The sequence below is a fragment of the Triticum urartu genome, chromosome 5 (assembly GCF_003073215.2).
Source record: "Triticum urartu cultivar G1812 chromosome 5, Tu2.1, whole genome shotgun sequence".
Taxonomy (NCBI): domain Eukaryota; kingdom Viridiplantae; phylum Streptophyta; class Magnoliopsida; order Poales; family Poaceae; genus Triticum; species Triticum urartu.
In genome coordinates, this window is record NC_053026.1 from 187418528 (window position 1) to 187440634 (window position 22107).

Consider the following 22107-nt stretch of genomic DNA (forward strand, 5'->3'; position numbering starts at 1 on the left):
GACAACATGAAGATATTCATTCGAAAATAATGTCTTGCGCACATTGCGTTGCCACAATACGAGATCCCTCCAGGACATCGGCAAAATAAAGCTCGGGTGTGCGGTGCTCCTTGCCCTCTAGTGGTCTTTAAGTCGCAAGCTTGCCGACATCCATTATTACGTCTCCATCGTATCTACTTTTTGAAACACTTTTGCCCTTGTTTTGGACTCTAACTTGCATGATTTGAATGGAACTAACCCGGACTGACGTTGTTTTCAGCAGAATTGCTATGGTGTTATTTATGTACAGAAACAAAAGTTCTCGGAATGACTTGAAACTCCACGGAGCGTATTTTTGGAAATAATAAAAAATACTGGCAAAAGATGAAGACCAGGGGGCCCACACCCTAGCCACGAGGGTGGGGGGCACGCCTGCCCCCCTAGGTGTGCCCCCCTACCACGTGGGCCCCCTGGAGCTACTCCGACCTCAACTCCAACTCTATATATTTGTGTTCGGAGAGAAAAAAATCGAGGAGAAAGATTCATCGCGTTTTACAATACTGAGCCGCCGCCAAGCTCTAAACTCTCTCGGGAGGGCTGATCTGGAGTCCGTTCGGGGCTCCGGAGAGGGGGGGGGTCCGTCGCCATCGTCACCATCAACCTTCCTCCATCACCAATTTCATGATGCTCACCGTCGTGCATGAGTAATTCCATCGTAGGCTTGCTGGACGGTGATGGGTTGGATGAGATTTATCATGTAATCGAGTTAGTTTTGTTAGGGTTTGATCCCTAGTATCCACTATGTTTTGAGATTGATGTTGCTATGACTTTGCTATGCTTAATGCTTGTCACTAGGGCCCGAGTGCCATGATTTCAGATCTGAACCTATTATGTTTTCATGAATATATGTGAGTTCTTGATCCTATCTTGCAAGTCTATAGTCACCTACTATGTGTTATGATCCGACAACCCCGAAGTGAAAATAATCGGGACCACTTCTGGTGATGACCGTAGTTTGAGGAGTTCATGTATTCACTATGTGTTAATGCTTTGGTCCAGTACTCTATTAAAAGGAGACCTTAATATCCCTTAGTTTCCGCTAGGATCCCACTGCCACGGGAGGGTAGGACAAAAGATGTCACGCAAGTTCTTTTCCATAAGCATGTATGACTATATTCGGAATACATGCCTACATTAAATTGATGAATTGGAGCTAGTTCTGTGTCACCCTAGGTTATGACTGTTACATGATGAACCACATCCGGCATAATTCTCTATCAGCGATCCATTGCCTACGAGCTTTCCATATATTGTTCTTCGCTTATTTACTTTTCCATTCCGATTGTTACAATCACTACAAAATACGCAAAACATTACTTTTGCTATCGTTACCTTTTGCTACACTTACCACTACTATCATATTACTTTGCTACTAAACACTTTGCTGCAGATACTAAGTTTCCAGGTGTGGTTGAATTGACAACTCAACTGCTAATACTTGAGAATATTCTTTGGCTCCCCTTGTGTCGAATCAATAAATTTGGGTTGAATACTCTACCCTCGAAAACTGTTGCGATTCCCTATACTTGTGGGTTATCAAGACTATTTTTTGGCGCCGTTGCCGAGGAGCATAGCTCTATTCCTTGAGTCACTTGGGATTTATATGTGCTTATCATTATGAAGAACTTGAGAGATCCAAGAATCAAGATTTATCCCTCAACTACGAGGGGAGGTAAGGAACTGCCATCTAGCTCTGCACTTGATTCACCTTCTGTTTTGAGTAAGCTTGCGACACCTAAACCTGCTTCTGCTATTGATTCTGATATGTCGCATATTATTGATGATGCCACTTCTGCTATGCATGATACTTATGATGAAACTACTTCTATGCTTGATACAACTGTGCCACTTGGTGAATTTCTTGATGAACAACTTGCTAGGGCTAGAGAGAATGAAATTATTCAAACAGATAATACTGATGAAAGTGATTATGAAGGCTCTCTTAATAAATATGAATTACCTGTTGTGCCTGAGGGCTATGTTATTGATGAAGAAACTAAAAAGAGACTTTCTTGCTTGCAATGATAGAAGTGATCTTAAGAAATTATTAGCTAAGCTTAAACAAAAAACTCTGAACGCTAGAATGAAATATAATCCTGCTTATGCTACTTCACCTATCTTTGTTACTGATAAGGATTATGAATTCTATATTGATCATGATATAATTACTTTGCTTGAATCTGATCCTTTTTATGGCTATGAATCTGAAACTATTGTGGCACATCTTACTAAATTAAATGATATAGCCACCTTGTTCACTAATGATGAGAGAACTCGCTACTTTTATATCCTTAAAATATTTCCATTATCATTAAAGGGTGATGCTAAGATATGGTTTAATTCTCTTGATCCTGGTTGTGTGCGTAGTCCCCAGGATATGATTTATTACTTATCTGCTAAACATTTCCCTGCTCATAAGAAAAAAGCTGCCTTAAGGGATATATATAATTTCGTGCAAATTGAAGAAGAGAGTCTCCCACAAGCTTGGGGGAGGCTTCTCCAATTACTTAATGCTTTGCCTGATCATCCTCTTAAGAAAAATGAAATACTTGATATCTTTTATAATGGACTAATCGATGCTTCTAGAGATTACCTGGATAGTTGTGCTGGTTCTGTTTTCAGGGAAAGAACACCAGATGAAGCTGAAATTTTATTGAATAATATGTTGACAAATGAAAATAATTGGACACTTCCTGAGCCAGCCCCTGATTCTATTCCTAAACCAACTCCGAAGAAAAGGGGTGTTCTATTTCTCAGTCCTGAAGATATGCAAGAGGCAAAGAAATCCATGAAAGAAAAGGGTATTAAAGCTGAAGATGTTAAGAATTTACCTCCAATTGAAGAAATACATGGTCTTAATTTACCGCCTATTGAAGAAATACATGGTCTTTATATCCCAAGACAGGTAGTAAAGGTAAATTCTCTCTATAGATATGATAAAGCTGAAATCCCATTTACTAAGTTTGCTAGCCCATGCTTAGATGAGTTTGATAAATTTATGGTTAAGCAAGAAGCCTTCAATGCTTATTTTGGTAGAGAATTAAAACGCACTGCTAATATGCTTGAACACTTGGGTGATTATATGGCTAATGTCAAAGGTGAACTTAAACTTATTAGTAAACATGCTTCTATGGTAACCACTCAAGTAGAACAAGTACTTAATGCTCAAAATGATTTGCTCAATGAATTGAATAGTAAGAATAAGGACTATGCTATTAGAGTGGCTACTAGAACTGGTAAAATGACTCGGGAACCTTTGTATCCTGAAGGCCACCCTAAGATAATTGAGCAAGATTCTCAGAGAAATAATATAGATGCACCTAGTCCTTCTAAAAGGAAGAAAAAGAAAAATGATAGGACTTTCCATCCTTCTAGTGAACCTGTTATTGATACACCTGAGAATCCAAATGATATTTCTATTTCTGATGCTGAAACATAATCTGGTAATGAACATGAAATTAGTGATAATGTAAATGATAATGTTCATGTTGATGCTCAACCTAGTAATGATAATGATATAGAAATTGAACCTGCTGTTGATCTTGATAACCCACAATCAAAGAATCAATGTTATGATAAGAAAGACTTTGTTGCTAGGAAACACGGTAAGTAAAGAGAGCCTTGGGTTCAAAAACCCATGCCTTTTCCTCCCAAACCATCCAAGAAAAAGGATGATGAGGATTTTGAGCGCTTTGCTGAAATGATTAGACCTATCGTTTTGCGTATGCGATTAAGTGATATGCTGAAAATGAATCCTTATGCTAAGTATATGAAAGAAATTGTTACTAATAAAATAAAGATACCGGAAGCTGAAATTTCCACCATGCTTGCTAATTATACTTTTGAAGGTGGAATACCTAAGAAACTAGGAGATCCCGGAGTACCAACTATACCATGCTCCATTAAAAGAAACTATGTTAAAACTGCTTTATGTGATCTTGGAGCCGGTGTTAGTGTTATGCCTCTCTCTTTATATCGTAGACTTGATTTGAATAAGTTGACACCTAATGAAATATCTTTGCAAATGGCTGATAAATCAACTGCTATACCTGTCGGTATTTGTGAGGATGTGCGTGTTGTGGTTGCAAACGTTACTATTTTAACAGACTTTGTTATTCTTGATATTCCCGAGGACGATAGTATGTCTATTATTCTTGGAAGACCCTTTTTGAATAATGCAGGGGCTGTTATTGATTGCACCAAAGGCAATGTCACTTTTCATGTTAATGGTAATGAGCATACGGTACACTTTCCGAGGAAACAACCTCAAGTCCACAGTATCAATTCTATTGGAAAAATTCCATCGATTATTTTTGTAGGTTTTGAATTTCCTCTTCCTACTATCAAGAAGAAATATGATATTCTTATTGTTGGGGATGTGCATATCCCCGTTGAGGTAACCTAGTGTTATTCAAAAATTCTCCGGTTCCATGTTATTCGGAATGAGTTTGTTAACAAAACTTGATCAACATTCTTAATGGATTCCTATTGATGATCATGAGATGGATAAATTTAGAAAACACAACTCTCTGTACCCTCTTTCTACTTTCTGTTATTTATATTAAATAAAGCAAAAATAGTAATTTCTGTCTGTTTTCTGATTATCCGTGCAATATAAAAATACCCTGAAAATAAAAGTTCTCCAAATGCCCTAAAATTTAAATATGATTTTTTCTAGAATATTTGAGAATATTTGGCACTGAGAACACAGCAAGGGGGGCATCCACCTGGCCACGAGGGTGGAGGGCGCGCCCCCTGCCTCGTGGGCCCACGGTGGCCCTCCTCCACTTATTCCTGCACCCACACACTCCTTCTTCCTCCCACAAACACCATTATCCAGCTCAAGCACGAGTCCTAGCCCCATTTGCTGCGATTTTCGATCTCTTTGCTCAAGGCACCTCTCACAAAACTGCTTTGTGGGTTTGTTCCTTGGTATGTGACTCCTCCAATGGTCTAATTAGTTTTTGTTCTAGTGCTTTATTCATTGCATATTTTTGCTGCTTAGGTGACCCTGTTCTTGAGCTTGCATGTCAAATGTATATGGTTCCAAGTAGTTTTGATGCATGATATTGGCTCTAGGCACTTGTAGGAGTAGTTGCTATCAATTTTGTTGAGTTTGGTTCACTTTTATTTTGAAGTTACTAAACATTTCAGAAATTTTTCAAAGGAAGAAATATGTTTAGGAAAATGTACTAAGGTGGTTCTTCAAGGAAACAAGGACCCATGCTTGCAATGCCCGATCCTATTGATGATCCACCAAGGGACGCTCCAGTGCGGTCTTGTGAAAGGCCTTCAGAGGACTTCATGGATCGAGCAGGAATTAAGGAAGAATTTAACGCATATTTGCGTAATCCTGATCTTCTGAGCTTTGAGGCAGAAAAGTGCCATCAATACCACTATCTCACTAGTTCCTTTGTGAGGAGGTTTGAATTTTCATCTTCACGCAATTCTCAAACTGTCCTGTTTGATCTTTATGAAAAAATTCTTACACTATGGACTTAGAGGACTTTACCACTGCTTGCAAACTTCCACAATGGGGTAGTACTAATGAACCCCGCAAATCTGAGTTTAGAGATTTTCTTGCTAGTATAACTGTGGGAGAGTCCAGAGATATAACACAAGCTACCATAGGGAGCATTCATTTTTCTGCTCTACATTATTTTGCTCTCTTCATAGGTAGATGCATTAATGGTAAAGATGAAGCATGTCACATGTGTGTCCCTGACCTCTGTATTCTTAGGAGTGCTGTGTTAGGAGATACATCTTATAATTTGGGAGCCATTGTTGCACGTAGGTTGCATCTTAATAGATTTAATGGAGATTTCTTTGGTGGAATTTATGCAAACCGCATAGCTAATTTTCTTGGTATAACCATACGTGAGGATGATATTGAGTTGCCCCCTGCTTAGTTGGATTATGAGGCTATGGTTCGTCATCAGTTTGTTGAGAGGAACGATCAGTTCCTCCAGTACCGACTAATCTTTGACAGACGACGCACCTATCACATCGCTCTCCCTACTTCTACTTTCTTTGATTTTCAGGTAAAAGGGAGATATTTTATAACCAGAGAGGAGGCAGAAGAGTATAAGAGGAGGGCTGAGATAGCTCGCCTCCAAGCTGCAGCCCATGATGCAATGACTGCTGCAACTCAGTACGACCCCAACTACAACTTTGGATATCCGCCAGGCCATCCGTGGCATTAGACCAACTTAGGCCAAAAGCCTAAGCTTGGGGGAGTACGTAGTTCCCACCGACATTACATTTATGTTCACACACTCATTGCTAGATGTCGGTGCTCATACTTTTTCATTGTAATATCCATGCTAGTTTATTCTCCCTTTTATGCTTTCTTCTTGTGTGTTTGATAAACCTTAAGAAAAAACCAAAAAATTAGTTGTAGTTTTTAGCTAGTTTTAATTTCCATGCTTGTAATAGTAATTAAAAAGAAAACCCAAAAAGATTTCCTGTTCTTATTTTTGCTTGTTGGGAGCTTTCCCGTGTAAATAGTTTCTTTTCTTTTCTTTTCTTTTCTTTGGGGGTCGATAGGAGAAGACCTTAATTAAACTGTTAAAGTGGCTCTTATATGCTTCATTGTTGATATGACAAAAGAGCCCATATTGCCTTGTCTTTTCCTGTTTATTGAATGCTTGCAGATTCCAGCTTAGTCCAATGCATGTGCACTGTTATTATTATTCACATCATTCGGTCGTGCAAGTGAAAGGCAATAATGATGATTATATGATGGACTGATTGAGATGAGAAAAGCCGGTATGAACTCGACCTCTCTTGTTTTTGTAAATATGATTAGTTCATTGTTCCTGATTCAGCCTATTATGAATAAACATGTTTGCAATGACAATTAGAGATCATACTTTCTTATGCCATGCTTAATTAGCTAGGAGCTTATAATGGTTTACGTTGTGTGCCAACATGCTATTAAAATGGTTGTGATGTGGTATGATAGGGTGGTATCCTCTTTTGAACGATTCGAGTGGCTTGACTTGGCACATGTTCACGCATGTAGCTGAAACAAAATCAACATAGCCTCTACGATATTTATGTTCATGGTGCATTATATACTACTCATGCTTGCATTTGGTGTTGATTAATTTTAATGCATGTTCATGACTGTTGTCGCTCTCTAGCTGGTCGCTTCCCAGTCTTTTTCTAGCCTTCACCTGTACCAAGCGGGAATACTGCTTGTGCATCCAATCCCATAAACCCTAAAGTTATTCCATATGAGTCCACCATACCTACCTATATACAGTATCTACCTGCCATTCCAAGTAAATTTGTATGTGCCAAACTCTAAAGCTTCAAATAAATATCCTATTTTGTTTGCTCGAATAGCTCATGTATCAACTAGGGCTATCCGTATCTTCCATGTTAGGCGGGTTATTCTCAAGAGGAGTGGACTCCGCTCCTCACTCATGAGAAAGTGGTTGGTCACCGGGATGCCCAATCCCATGCTTTATGCAAATAAAATCAAAATAATTGCAAACAAAACTACCCCAGGGAGTCTTGTTAGTTGGAGGCACTCGTTGTTTCAAGCAAGCCATGGATTGATGCTTGTTGGTGGAGGGGGAGTATAAACCTTACCATTCTGTTTGGGAACCGCCTATAATGTGTGTATCATGGAAGATATCGCCATCTCTTGGTTGTTATGTTGACAATGAAAGTATACCACTCAAAATATTATTCACCTCTATTTCAAAACCGAGCTCTGGCACCTCTACAAATCCCTTCTTCCCTCTGCGAAGGGCCTATCTATTTACTTTTATGTTGAGTCATCATCCTCTTATTAAAAAAGGCACCAGTTGGAGAACACCGCTGTCATTTGCATGCATTACTGTTAGTTTACATTGAGTATGACTTGACTGGATCTCTTTTACCATGAATTACAATCTCTAGTCAGTCCTTGATCTTTAAAGGTGCTCTGCATTTATGTTTTGCGGTCTCAGAAAGGGCTAGCGAGATAACATCTTGTTATATCATATTATGATTGTTTTGAGAAAGTGTTGTCATCCGAGATTTATTATTATTATTGCTCGCTAGTTGACTATGCCATTGATATGAGTAAACATGAGACCTAAGAGTTATTGTGAATATGGTTAGTTCATAATCTTTGCTGAAAACTTGAATGTTGACTTTACATATTAACAACAACAAGAGCAAACAAAGTTTGTAAAAGTTTTTCTTTATCACTTTCAGTTTGTCAACTGAATTGCTTGAGGACAAGCAATGGTTTAATCTTGGGGGAGTTGATACGTCTCCATCGTATCTACTTTTCCAAACACTTTTGCCCTTGTTTTGGACTCTAACTTGCATGATTTGAATGGAACTAACCCGGACTGACGCTATTTTCAGCAGAATTGCCATGGTGTTATTTATGTGTAGAAATAAAAGTTCTCGAAATGACCTGAAACTCCACGGAGCGTATTTTTGGAAATAATAAAAAATACTAGCAAAAGATCAAGACCAGGGGGCCCACACCCTAGCCACGAGGGCGGGGGCGCGCCCCCTACCTCGTGGGCCCCCTGGAGCTCCTCCGACCTCAACTCCAACTCTATATATTCGTGTTCGGAGAGAAAAAAAAATCATGGAGAAAGATTCATCGTGTTTTACGAGACAGAACCACCGCCAAGCCCTAAACTCTCTCGGGAGGGCTGATCTGGAGTCCGTTCGGGGCTTTGGAGAGGGGAATCCGTCGCCATCATCATCATCAACCATCCTCCATCACCAATTTCATGATGGTCACCGCCCTGCGTGAGTAATTCCATCGCAGGCTTGTTGGACGGTGATGGGTTGGATGAGATTTATCATGTAATCAAGTTAGTTTTGTTAGGGTTTGATCCCTAGTATCCACTATGTTCTGACATTGATGTTGCTATGACTTTGCTATGCTTAATGCTTGTCACTAGGGCCCGAGTGCCATGATTTCAGATTTGAACCTATTATGTTTTCATGAATATACGCGAGTTCTTGATCCTATCTTGCAAGTCTATAGTCATCTACTATGTGTTATGATCCGACAACCCCGAAGTGACAATAATCGGGACCACTTCCGGTGATGACCGTAGTTTGAGGAGTTCATGTATTCACTATGTGTTAATTCTTTGGTCCGATACTCTATTAAAAGGAGGCCTTAATATCCCTTAGTTTCTGCTAGGACCCCGCTGCCATGGGAGGGTAGGACAATAGATGTCATGCAAGTTCTTTTCCATAAGCACGTATGACTATATTCGGAATACATGCCTACATTACATTGATGAATTGGAGCTAGTTCCGTGTCACCCTAGGTTATGACTGTTACATGATGAACCACATCCGGCATAATTCTCTATCACCGATCCATTGCCTATGAGCTTTCCATATATTGTTCTTCACTTATTTACTTTTCCGTTGCTATTGTTACAATCACTACAAAATACCCAAAACATTACTTTTAGTTGCTATTGTTACAATCACTACAAAATACCCAAAACATTACTTTTGCTATCGTTACCTTTTGCTACCGTTACCACTACTATCATATTACTTTGCTACTGAACACTTTGTTGCAGATACTAAGTTTCCAGGTGTGGTTGAATTGACAACTCAGCTGCTAATATGAGAATATTATTTGGCTCCCCTTGTGTCGAATGAATAAATTTGGGTTGAATACTCTACCCTTGAAAACTGTTGCGATCCCATATACTTATGGGTTATCATCCATCTTCGCCCACCACACTTTGACGTGGGCAAAGGCCATGCGCGCACCCTCAATGCAGGCCGATTGCTTGACGACGTCCAGCCGAGGACAGGCGTTCACAAGCCGCTTCACGAGCCCAAAGTAGCTGCCGTGCATAGCTTCGGTGGGCCACAGCCGGATTATTATATCCTTCATGGCCAGTTCGGCCACCCTATGCAGCTCGACCAGCTATTTTAGCTAATCGCTAAAGGGCACTGGATGTTCTGGCACAAGATATTGCGACCAGAACAGCATCTCTGTTGAGCTCCCCTCTTCGGCTTGGAAGAACTCCGCAGCGTCGGACACACTGCGCGGCTGATCTGCAAATGCCCCTGGAGAACTCCGAATCCGGGTTAGTAAGAAATACTTCTTCTTCACATACTTGCTTTGCATATTAAACGCCTTACCCGCCGCGATCTTCTTGGCCTCCTAGATCTCCTGGAGGGCACCCTGGGCTTCAACCCGGGCCACTTCCACGCTTTGGCGAGCCTTAGCGAGTTCGGTCTCCCGAGCCAAAACATCGCACTCCAAGGCCTCGCACTTCTTCACAGCGTCTTGGAGCTCTTGCTGGACCTCGTTCATCCTGGCCTTAAGCTTCTTACGAGCGGCCTGCTCCTTGACAACCTTCCCCTCGGCTTTGGCCAGGGCCTTTTTAAGGGCCTCGACCTCGGTCGTCGCTCCTACACATATCATGACACTACGGTCAATATACATCATTTATTCTGTATTCTTTCTGAATATATATAGCGATTCATTACATACCTTGCTGGTCTTCCAGCTACTTCCTCGCTTGGCCGAGCTCCTCCTCGACCCGCTCCAGTCTCTGCTTTAGTCCGGAGACTTCGGCAGTATGTGAGGTCGCGGCCAGGAACGACGCCTACTTATTCATATAACACATATTTAGTTAGTCTCCTACAAAAATAAATTCATCCTCTGTTCGGCTTTTCTTTATGAACACCGGACAGTGTCTCAGGGGCTACTGTCTATATGGGGGTTTTCTCTTTTGCGTCGCTTACCTCAAAACCTATCAGCAGGCTGCTGCAGGCCTTGGTTAGTCCGCTCTTGACGGACTGAACCCTCTCAATCACCGTACCCATAAGGATACGATGTTCATCCACAATGGAAGCGCCTCGTAGCGCTTCCAGCAGATTATCCGGTGCCTCTGGTTGGACAGAGGTCACCGGCGGAACAGGCACAACCCCTTCGTTCGAAGGAGGTTGCTCGCCGGATTCCGGAGCCGTATAGGTCTCCGGACTTGTATTCGGCTGGGGGCCGAATTGATCAAGGCCCCCATCCCCACTCGCCATGGGGGTCTGCTCCCCCATGTGTCTGGCAGCCGAGGCTTCGCCCTCTGGAGCCACCCGGGCGGCCTCCTGAACCTCTCCCTGGCCGGGGAAGGTCCTTTGGGACAACACCTCGTCGTCGCCCTTGGCCGTGGGAGAGTGAACGGACGGCGGTGACTCGCTGGCCATCGCCTTCGAATCCAACGAACCCCTTAATGAGGATCGCTGGTTGCTGTCGTGGGCCGGACTGCAACAACATCATTTAAACATATTAATATCATGAAGCAAGAGAGGCTGGATGTATGCACGTATGTGGGTTTTTAGTGCTTACGACGTGGCCATAGGCTTGTTTCGGGGGCATCGCTCTGGGCTGCTTTCGACGTCCCATGCGGTGTTATCAGCAGGGGGACCCTTCCCCCTCTTGGGCGCCTCCAGATTTGTGGAGGCCGCCCTCTTCTTCCTCCCCCCATCAGGGGGAGAGGTGCTTTCTTCCTTCTCCTCGTCATCGTCTTTAGCGACGGAGGAGATAGTATTGTCTTCGGATGACACGTCCGAACCTCCCTTGCGGCGGAGGCCACTCCGGACCCCCTTGGCCTTCTTCTCCGGCGCCTTATAGGGCGCCGGCACCAGCTTCTTCGCCAGGAGCGGGATGACTGGTTCTTCGGGTAGCGGAGCTGAACAGTGAATCCGCTCCACCCTCTCCGTCCATACCTGAAAAAGCAATAATAACAAAGTTTAGATATCCTCCTTGAAACAAGCAAGTCGAGGATGCGCCTTGAGACGAGAAGGACTTACCGCATTGGCATGATGGGTAATATCATGCTCGCGGTCCGAGTCTATGGCGGGCGGCGTCTCATTGCCCTTAAAGAGCAACTTCCAGGCATCTTCGTGAGTGGTTCCGAAGAGCCTTTCCAAAGTTTTGTGCTTCTTTGGGTCGAATTCCCATAACGGCCAGCTTCGTCTCTGGCACGGGAGGATCCGGCGAACCAGCATCACCTAGATTACGTCGATGAGCTTGATGTTTTTATCCACCATGCTTTGAATGCGCGTTTGCAGCGCTATCAGCTCGTCCGACATAGGGTCAGTTCTTTTGAGCGGCTTAAAAAATAAGCTGCCCCTCCCTAGCTTAAAAAATAAGCTGCACCCAAAATTTGTTGAGGCTTCTGAATTAGTTATCTCATAACTAGTTTAGAAGCCACAATGTATAAGAGTGACAACTTATAGAATAAGCTGGGGAGGAGGTGGCTTATTTTTTAAGCCAGCAAAAGAACTAGCCCGAAGACCAATTCGGGCCTTTCTCTATCCAGGAGGTGAGCCGCATTGGGGCTCTGTGATGTAGAACCACAATTTTTTCCACTCCTTGACGGTCTCCACAAAAGTACCCTAGGGCCATGTGACATTGGGCATCTTGCTCACCATAGCGCATCCGCACTCCGCGTGCTTACCGTCCACCACCTTCGGCTTCACGTTGAAGATCTTGAGCCATAGTCTGAAGTGAGGTTGGATGCGGAGGAAAGCCTCACACCCGTAAATGTATGTCGAGATGTTGAGGAAGGAGTTCGGGGCTAGATCATGGAAATCTAGCCCGTAATAGAACATAAGCCCGCGGACGAAAGGGTGGAGAGGAAACCCTAACCCGTGGACGAAATGAGGGATGAACACCACCCTCTCGTTGGGCTTCGAGGTGGGGATGATTTGCCCCTTTGCTGGAAGCCGGTGGGCGATTTCTTTTGCTAGATACCCGGCCTCCCTAAGCTTCGTGATGTCCTTCTCCCTAATGGAGGAGGCAATCCACTTGCCTTGACCTCTGGATCCGGACATGGCTGAGTGCTTCCTTGAGAGGGAAAGAATGAGGACTTGGGCGCTGGAGCTCGAGAATGGAAGGACAGAAAAAGAGAGGAGGTGTGGGTGAAGAAAGGGAGTCCTTATCTCCTTATAAAGGCAGTGAATATTAAGCGCCTCCCCACTAGCCTTAAAACTCATCTGTCCCCAAGGGCTGTGTAAATGGCACGGTTATATTACCCACGCTCGTATTGATGAGAATCCCGCAATAAGGGGACACAATCTCTGCTTCGACAAGACATGCCTATTAGAACCCGTCTCAAAACGTGGAACTACAGACAGAAAACGGTTCGAAATGATGACCAAGCAGACGTGATGTCACATTATAAAAAGTTATTAGCGGATTGGACTTGTGCAATATTATATTCTCTGTGGTTGTGTGTGGTGCTTGTATTGCAGATCTGGACATGTTAATTACGTCCGAAGACTATCTTGGAGTATTCGGAAAGGGGAACCCACCTTGCAATGCCGAAGACAATCTGTGCGCCAGACACCTCGTAATTGAAGCCTGGTTCAGGGCTACTGAGGGAGTCCTAGACTAAGGGGTCCTTGGGCGTCCGACCTATTAGACATGGGCCAGACTGATGGGCTGTGAAGATACAAAGGCCGAAGACTCTACCCGTGTCCGGATGGGACTCTCCTTGGCGTGGAAGGCAGGCTTGGCAATCAAATATGAAGATTCCTTTCTCTGTAACCGACCTTATGTAACCCTAGATCCCTCCGGTGTCTATATAAACTGGAGGGCTAGGTCCGTAGACATATATCCTCATAATCATAGTCAGACAGGCTAGACTTTTAGGGTTTAGCCATTATGATCTCGTGGTAGATCAACTCTTGTAATACTCATATTCATCAAGATCAATCAAGCAGGAAGTAGGGTATTACCTCCATAGAGAGGGCCCGAACCTGGGTAAACATTGTGTCCCCCATCTCCTGTTACCATAGACCTTAGACACACCGTTCGGGACCCCCTACCCGAGATCCACCGGTTTTGACACCAACAGTCAGTCCCACCGAGTTGACATGTCGGTCCCACCGAAAAGCCTAACGTTCACATTTTGAATTGAATCGGTCTGGCCGAGTTTTAACTATTCGGTCTCACCGAGTTTGGTAAATTGTGTGTAACGGTTAGATTTTGTGTGGAGGCTATATATACCCCTCCACCCATCCTCTATTCATGGAGAGAGCAATCAGAATATGCCTACACTTATACCATACATTTTTTGAGAGAGAACCACATGCTCATGTGTTGAGACCAAGATATTCCAGTCCAACAACAAGAATCTTGATCTCTAGCCTTCCCCAAGTTGCTTTCCACTCAAATCATCTTTCCACCAAATGCAAATCTATGTGAGAGAGTTTAGTGTTGGGGAGAATATCATTTCAAGCACAAGAGCAAGGAGTTCATCATCAACACACCATCTATTACCTCTTGGAGATTGGTGTCTCATAGATTGGTTAGGTGTCACTTGGGAGCCTCCATCAAGATTGTGGAGTTGAACCAAGGAGTTTGTAAAGGCAAGGAGATCGCCTACTTCATGAAGATCTACCCAAGTGAGGCAAGTCCTTCGTGGGCGATGGCCATGGTGGGATAGACAAGGTTTCTTCATCGTGGACCCTTCGTGGGTGGAGCCCTCCGTGGACTCGCATAACTGTTACCCTTCGTGGGTTGAAGTCTCCATCAACGTGGATGTATGATAGCACCACCTATCAGAACCACGCCAAAAATCTTTGTGTCTACATCGCGTTTGCTCCCTCAAAACTCCTCCCCTTTTACCTTCATATGCAATGGTATACATTCCGCTGCTATACTCTTAGAATTGCATGTCTATGTTGATTTCTTGACTTGTGCTAAGTTGCTAAAATCTGCCAAGACTTAATTGGGAAAAGGCTATATTTTTATTTGGTCAAGTAGTCTAATCACCCCCTCTAGACATACTTTCGATCCTACAAGTGGTATCAGAGCCGTGGTCTCCATTTGCCTTGATTTCCATAGCTTTGGTGATCATAGCCTTGGTTTCACAACCTAGGAGAGTATGACATCTAGCAAGGGAAATTACCACCATAGAGGTCCTTACTTTGATGGTACTAATTTTGCTAGTTGGAAGCATAAGATTTTTTCGATAAAGGGCGCTTTTATTATCTCAAAATGTAGCATCAAAGTGATACAAAGCATTAAGAGTATCACCCGGCCTCTGCATAACTAGGATGTACATAGCCAAACACCAGTAGTCTGATAAACAAAAAGATAAAAGATCGACAATTGGGCAACAGTAGAGTCCATAGACCGACACTATGCCTATGTCGAAAGAGATGATGGACCGAGCCGGAGATTATGCTACCATCCGTGTTGGGTAAAAACCTCCGTAGCCACCTGCTCCAACAACATACACACTGCCTTGAATAGTGGTTGGTACTCCGCTCATTGTAGTGTACACCATGTACGAAGTAAGTGCGTACAATGGAAAATAACCTGCAAAGGAGAAACAATTTTGTCACTAAAAACAACATCAGTTCTACATAGCCATAGCGACCATACTAAGGCATACGCTCCCACCCTTATTAGCGTTTTGTACGTATTTGAAATACCGTCCAGCCAATGACCAAAAATATTGGCAACACTTGTGGGCGGATACAAATTTGACGCTATTTGGGTGGCTGGCCACGTAGAACACGCAAACTTACAGTGAAAAAAGAGGTGTTTAATTATCTCGTCATGAGTACAAAAACAACACTTCTTACTTCCCGACCAGTTGCGTCATGCGAGGTTGTCTTTTGTTAGCGCAACTCCCCTATGGAGATACCACATGAATATTTTGACTTTAAGTGGTACCTTCGCTTTCCAATTTTTTTGTTATTACTCACCGGTACCTCAGAATGCGTGAGTGCACGATACATAGAGTCTACTGTGAAAGACCCCGATGTAGTAAGGTTCTAGCGAAACACATCACAACCTTGTGTCAGGATAATCGAATCCAGATGGGACAATAGATCATTCCATGACATAAGTCGGGTGCCAATCAAATCCCGCCTGAACGAAATATTTGGTGGGGATGAGCTGAGCACTTGCGCCATAGTATTATTCTTATTGCGTGCAATGTTGTATAAGGCTGGGTATTGTTCTCGGAGGCTAGCATTGCCTAGCCATATGTCTTCCCAAAAACAAATCTCCGACCCGTCCTTTATCGCGAAAGACCCAAAGCGAAAGAGATGTTTCTTTGCCGCCATTAGGCCGGCCCAAAAGTGTGAGTCTCCAGGTTTCCAATATACCCGAGACACTGCCTTTTGGCCTATATACTTATTGTGTAGCATGGTTTGCCAAAGACCATCCTCAGTAAGAATTTTGAACAACCATTTATTAAGTAGGGCCTCATTCTTGACTTGCAGGTCATGAATACCGAGGCTGCCCTGGTCTTTCGGCCTACAAACCACACTCCATTTGGCTAGCCCCGCTGTTTGGGCTATTGTGTGTATTGGATTGCAAGGTGAATTCTTCGATGGGAGAGAACCAAATCGTGAAGCTATTGCGGAAGAATTAAGGATGCTACAATACAATGCTCAAGCTTGCGATATCCTCTTCAATGGATTGTGCCACGAAGAATTCACCAAAATCAGCCGTCTTGAGAATGCTAAGGAAATTTGGGATACTTTGATTTATATTTACGAAGGTACCAACTCCGTCAAGGAATCCAAATTGGACCTGCTTCAAAGTCAGCTTGACAAGTTCAAAATAAAGGATGGTGAAGGTGTCGTTGAAATGTACTCTAGGCTAGCTCTCATCACAAATGAGATTGCGGGCTTAGGAAGTGAAGAGATGACCGACAGATTCATCATCAAGAAGATCCTAAGAGCCTTGGATGGAAAATATGATACCATGTGCACATTGATCCAAATGATGCTCAATTACAAAGATCTCAAGCCAACAGAAGTCATTGGGAGAATTGTTGCTCATGAGATGTCACTCAAGGATAAAGAAGAGCTTCACAACAAGTCTAGTGGTGCCTACAAAGCCTCATGTGATGCTCCTACATCATCAACTGAGAAACAAGCCTTCAATGAGGAATTGAGCCTAATGGTGAAGAACTTCAACAAGTTCTACAAGAGTAGAAGCCAAGAAAGAAGTTCAAGTCAAGGTCCTACAATGACAAAAGATCTTCTAGTCGCGAGCGTAATTGCTACAATTGTGGAAGACCCAGACACTACTCCAATGAGTGTACGCTCCCTACAATAGAAGAGAAGACTCACCTAAAAGGAGAAGTAGGAGAGAAGAATCACCCCCAAGAGAGAGAAGGAGTAGAGATGATCGTTATGAACGAATAACCTCTCATAGAAGCAAGGATTCGGAAAGAAAGGACAAGTCATCAAGGAGCTACACAAAACGAAGACATCAAGCTCACGTTGGTGAATGGGTATCCGGCTCCAACTCCGACCATCACTCCGAGAGAAGTTATCACTCCGACTCCGAATATACTCAAGATGAAGGCGTTGCCGGTCTAACACTTGTGTCGACCAACTCCTATGACGTATTTGACTCACCAAATGAAGGAATTGGAAGATGCTTCATGGCTAAAGGTCCAAAGGTATCACACCTTGAGTATGTCGATTTCAATAGTGATGAAGATGATTTGCTAGGTCATGATGATTTACTTGTTGACAACTCTAGTGATGAAAACTATGACAAACTTGCTATTAATCATGCTAATCAAGATAAAACAAATGACGATGATAAGAAGGAGATTGAGTGTCTAACTAAAGAACTAAACACTCTTAAGTTATCTCATGAAACTACCTTGGAAGATCATCAAGAGCTTTTAAAGACTCATGAGAAGCTATGCTTTGAAAAGCTCAACCTTGAGTAAGAGCATGGGTTCTTAAAGGCAATCAATGATGATCTTCACAAGAAAAGTTCTTCTTACATTGCCAAGCATTTACTCTTGTCTACTTACATGCCACAAGTAAAATCTAGCAACAAGAGCAAGAAAGATTCGTCTTCTAGTAGTAACAATAATCATGTTAAATCCAATATTGTTGCTTCTAGTAGTTCTGTTGATTCCACTAATGACTCTCTTAGCCAAGTTACACTTGATAAAGAAAATAGCTTATTGAAGGGAATTATAGAAAAAGGTGTTTACAAGAGCCTTGCCGGAAGTAAGCAATTTGAGCAAATTGTACACTAGCAAGGAAGGCACCAGAAGAATGAAGGTATTGGTTTTGAACGAATGTTCAATGCCAATGGAGTTGAATGGGAAGAAGATCAATACCCCAAGACGAAGTTTGTTCCTCAACAAGAGAAGTAAGATCCTACTTATTTCAAGGGGACACAAGCTCAAGATGATCTTCAACCACAAGACCACAAGCAAAAAGGCAAGGACAAGCTTCAAGAGGAGATTGATGCGTTTGAAGAAGTTCCCAAGGCCTTGGTCAAGTGGGTTCCCATGACTACATCAAGTTCCACCTCATAAAGTGCGACTACAACTCCAAGGATTCCCATCAAGTTGATGTGGATCCCGAAGAAGAAGAACTAGAGAGTTCTTGAGGGTGACACCGCCAACATACTTCACTCATATCATTTTGGCAAGAACAAGTGCAAACAACTTCCACATCATGCACTAGTTCGAGGAGTCACAAAGCCTCTTGTTGGTAAGACAAGGGACAAGGTAACATAATGCTTTGATGGACATTATCTTGTGTGAATTTAACTCTATGTCTATGGATATCCTTGGTTGTTCCTCATGGGACTAACCCATGTAGGTATTGAAAGTGCAAATCACTCCAATGGATTGCTCCGAATGATCTACATCAACATTGAGCATCCATATCTTCAACATCTACATGAAGTCATCATCGACAAAACCCAAGGTTAGTTCATCCCTCTTAGGGGGGATATCACATCTAGGGGAGCTTTACTCTAAATATTGAGCTAAAGCAACTCTAATGGTGTGAACACAACAATGCTTTATGTAAAAGTGGTAAACCCACTTGTGCTTAAACGATGAGTATGACCTATGATCAAATGTTCTCATTTGACTCCTAAGTCAATATACTCATATATAGATGACCTAGTCATCGCCAATTGTTTGATAGATGCTAGAGTGTTTGTGAATGCTTTGTCACATATTTCATTTGCCATTTTATTGTGTGAGCATGTTGGTTGCATATTTTACTCATTCGAGGACATCCATTTTGTTGCTTTGATTGTTTGGCTCCTTTTTCCTTTTGCCAAATGGATGGACAAGAATGCCTAAGAACTTCCTCTAGCTATCTATGCTTTTCTCATCTCAAACTCTATTCATGATACATCACAAAGTTTGATCAAGTCAGATTCGAACCATCTGTGTGAGGAGCACTCGGAGTCACCGATTCGTCATAGACTTAAACTTCCAAAACCTCTCTATGCATTTCGGTCTGACCGATTCATCCCTTTCGGTCAAACCGAGTTCACTGAGTTGATCTAGGTTTTGAATCTCAGTGCAACCATTTAGAACCTTTCGGTCACACCGAGTTGCAGTAACCACTTGTGATTCTGCATCTCGGTGCCACCGAGTTGTTCCACTCGGTCACAACGACAGGGTCAGGATATATATGGCGACGGGTCAAATTTTGGAAATGTCTCCAAACCTCTTCACCCACGTGTGTCCTGCTCTGTTGTCTTGGGTCTCCGGATCGTCCTCTCATCGCCAACGACCTCCCGCCGGTGGTCGCCATCGCCGTCAACGGAATTCAACCCCGCCGTTGCCGCCGTAGCGAGCTCATCACCGAACTAGGGTATGAGTTTGAAACTTTGTGCAATTCGTTCCTCCGATTCTTAGCACAAAGCAAATGCCATGTTTCTTACCATGTATGAGATCATCTTGTCCAGCAAAAACTTCCTTTAGATTAGATTTGATTCGAAAATTTAGGGTTAGGTTTCCGCTGAACTCATCTCGGACCAACCGAGTTGTGGAAATCGGTCTCACCAATTTGGCTCAAGCCATTGCACTTGCACTTTTCATTCTGACCAAAACTTGCAAATCGGTGTGGCCGAGTTCAACTCTCAGTGAAACCCTAGCAATCTCGGAGTCACCGAACTGTGTCTCGGTCTGACCGATGTCACTAGTTTAGACTCCAAAAGTTGCTTCGGTGTCACCAAGTTTAACAAATTGGTAGATCTGTAATGCTTTCTGTGAAAAACTAAAACTAAGTTTTTGACTCATCTATTTTGCAAAACCTCTGCACTTTGTGATGCTCACCTGCTCTATCTCATCTATAACTATTCACAGGGTCAGCTGTCTGCTTGCAGTGCCAGAATTTCTGATCAGAGTGATAGCCAGAACTAGTCAGAAGAGCAGATGAATCTGAGTGAGGGCACTAGTCCCTCTGACAGTTATGATGAAGGCAACAGAAGTACTCCTAGCAACCTGCCTAAGGCTGCTACTAGGAAGAGGAGGAAGAGAAATTCTGAGTCTGAAGATGAAGACTATGTAGCTGCTGAGGAGGAGGTCAGCTCCAAGAAAAGGGTTGTCAAGAAAGAGTTTGGCACAGCTGCATCTACAAAGCCTGGTATGCACAAAAAGGCTCCTTCAAAGAGAGTGCCCACTTCTAAGGCCAGAGCCTCCACACTTGAGACTTCCAAGTCAACTATTGAGGAGGTTGCTGGTGAGGGCAAGAAGAGAAAGGAAAGGGTCAAGAAGACCATGGCCAAGGTCATTGGGAGATCCTCTATGATGGAAGAGCCAGCCGAGGATGAAGAGGAAGAGGAAGAGGATGTTGCACCAGCACCTAATGCTCAAAAGTTGATGGGGGATGCCATCAAGTCTGGGGTTGCCCCTTGTAAGCCCAATAATGCCCCCAAAGCTTCTACTCCAGCCCCCAAGACTGCACCAAAGAGGAGCACAAGGAATATACCAGCTGCTGAGAAGAACAAGGCCCCAGTGCCTGATATTGAGATTGAAGAAGAAGATGTTGAAGCCCAAGTGATTAGGAAGCTGAAGCACAAGATCGCTGACCATGATGACAATCATCCAGTGGCAGAAAATATGAAGATCAGAAAGGATGCATGTCTTAGATTGTGGAGACAATCTGATCCATATGCTGTGAGGAGAAGGACCATTGTGGACTATAGATTTCACACCAAGGAGCAGCAGGACTTCTATGAGATTGTTCTGCTAGATAAGAAGCCCATTGTCTACAACATGAAGTGGGTAGACTGGAAGTATATTGATAACAATGAAGACCACTTCCCAGGAGTGCATGAGAGCTTCAGGCTGTGTGGGGTAGATGCTTTTGTGGGTTAGAAACTCACCAAGTGGAATGGTGAGCTCATCATGCAATTCTACTCCACATCACATTTCTATCCTGATGGTAGAATTGTCTGGATGTCTGAAGGTACAAGGTACAAATTGACAGTTGCTGAGTAGGCAAAGCTGATAAATGCCCCTATAGAGCATGAGGATGACATATATGTCTATGCCAAGAAGAAGAAAGACCACAACTCCATGGCTAACATGTATAAGGAGATTCTTGACAAAGCCTTGGAGACTCACAAGCTAGGCTCTGTGTATTATATATTGTCTGGACTGGCCATCATCAACACCATCTTGAGGCATACCTTGTTGCCCAAGTCAGGCGATCATAGGATGATCATAGGCCATTCCATAAAATTGTTGCAGTTGTTTGATGTGCCCCAAAAGTTCAAAGTGATGAGTCTGATTGTTGAGACAATCAAGAGGGTAGCTGCAGGTCAAAAGAGGTCATGTGGGTATGCTCGACACATCTAGATGCTCACCAACTCCAAGATGGGCACATGCACATACCTAATGGACAAGGAACATCTTCCCTTGAGGCCTGACTTTGAAGACAACATAGTTGTCATGGATGAAGAAGATCCCACTTCTATAGAGGCTCAAGAGAAGAGGGAGAAAGCAAACCTGAGAAGGTAACCAAAATGCCAAGTGTTGAAGAGGCTTCTCAAGTGTTTCTCAAGTCAAAGCAAGATCAACTTGCATATCTGATTCAAGCAACTTTGAGGATTGAGAAAGGACTAGCCACCCTGACTCAGAATCAAGAGAGCCTAGTGAGACGCATATCACTATGCATTTTTGAGCTTTTTGGTAACTTCTTGCCAAAGGGGGAGAAAGTGTATAGATCATAGGCTGAGAGAGAGATAGCTTGTCTCTTTTTGCTATCTCTTATTTGCTACCTATTTGTTTGCTTGCCAGGTTGATACTTTATGTG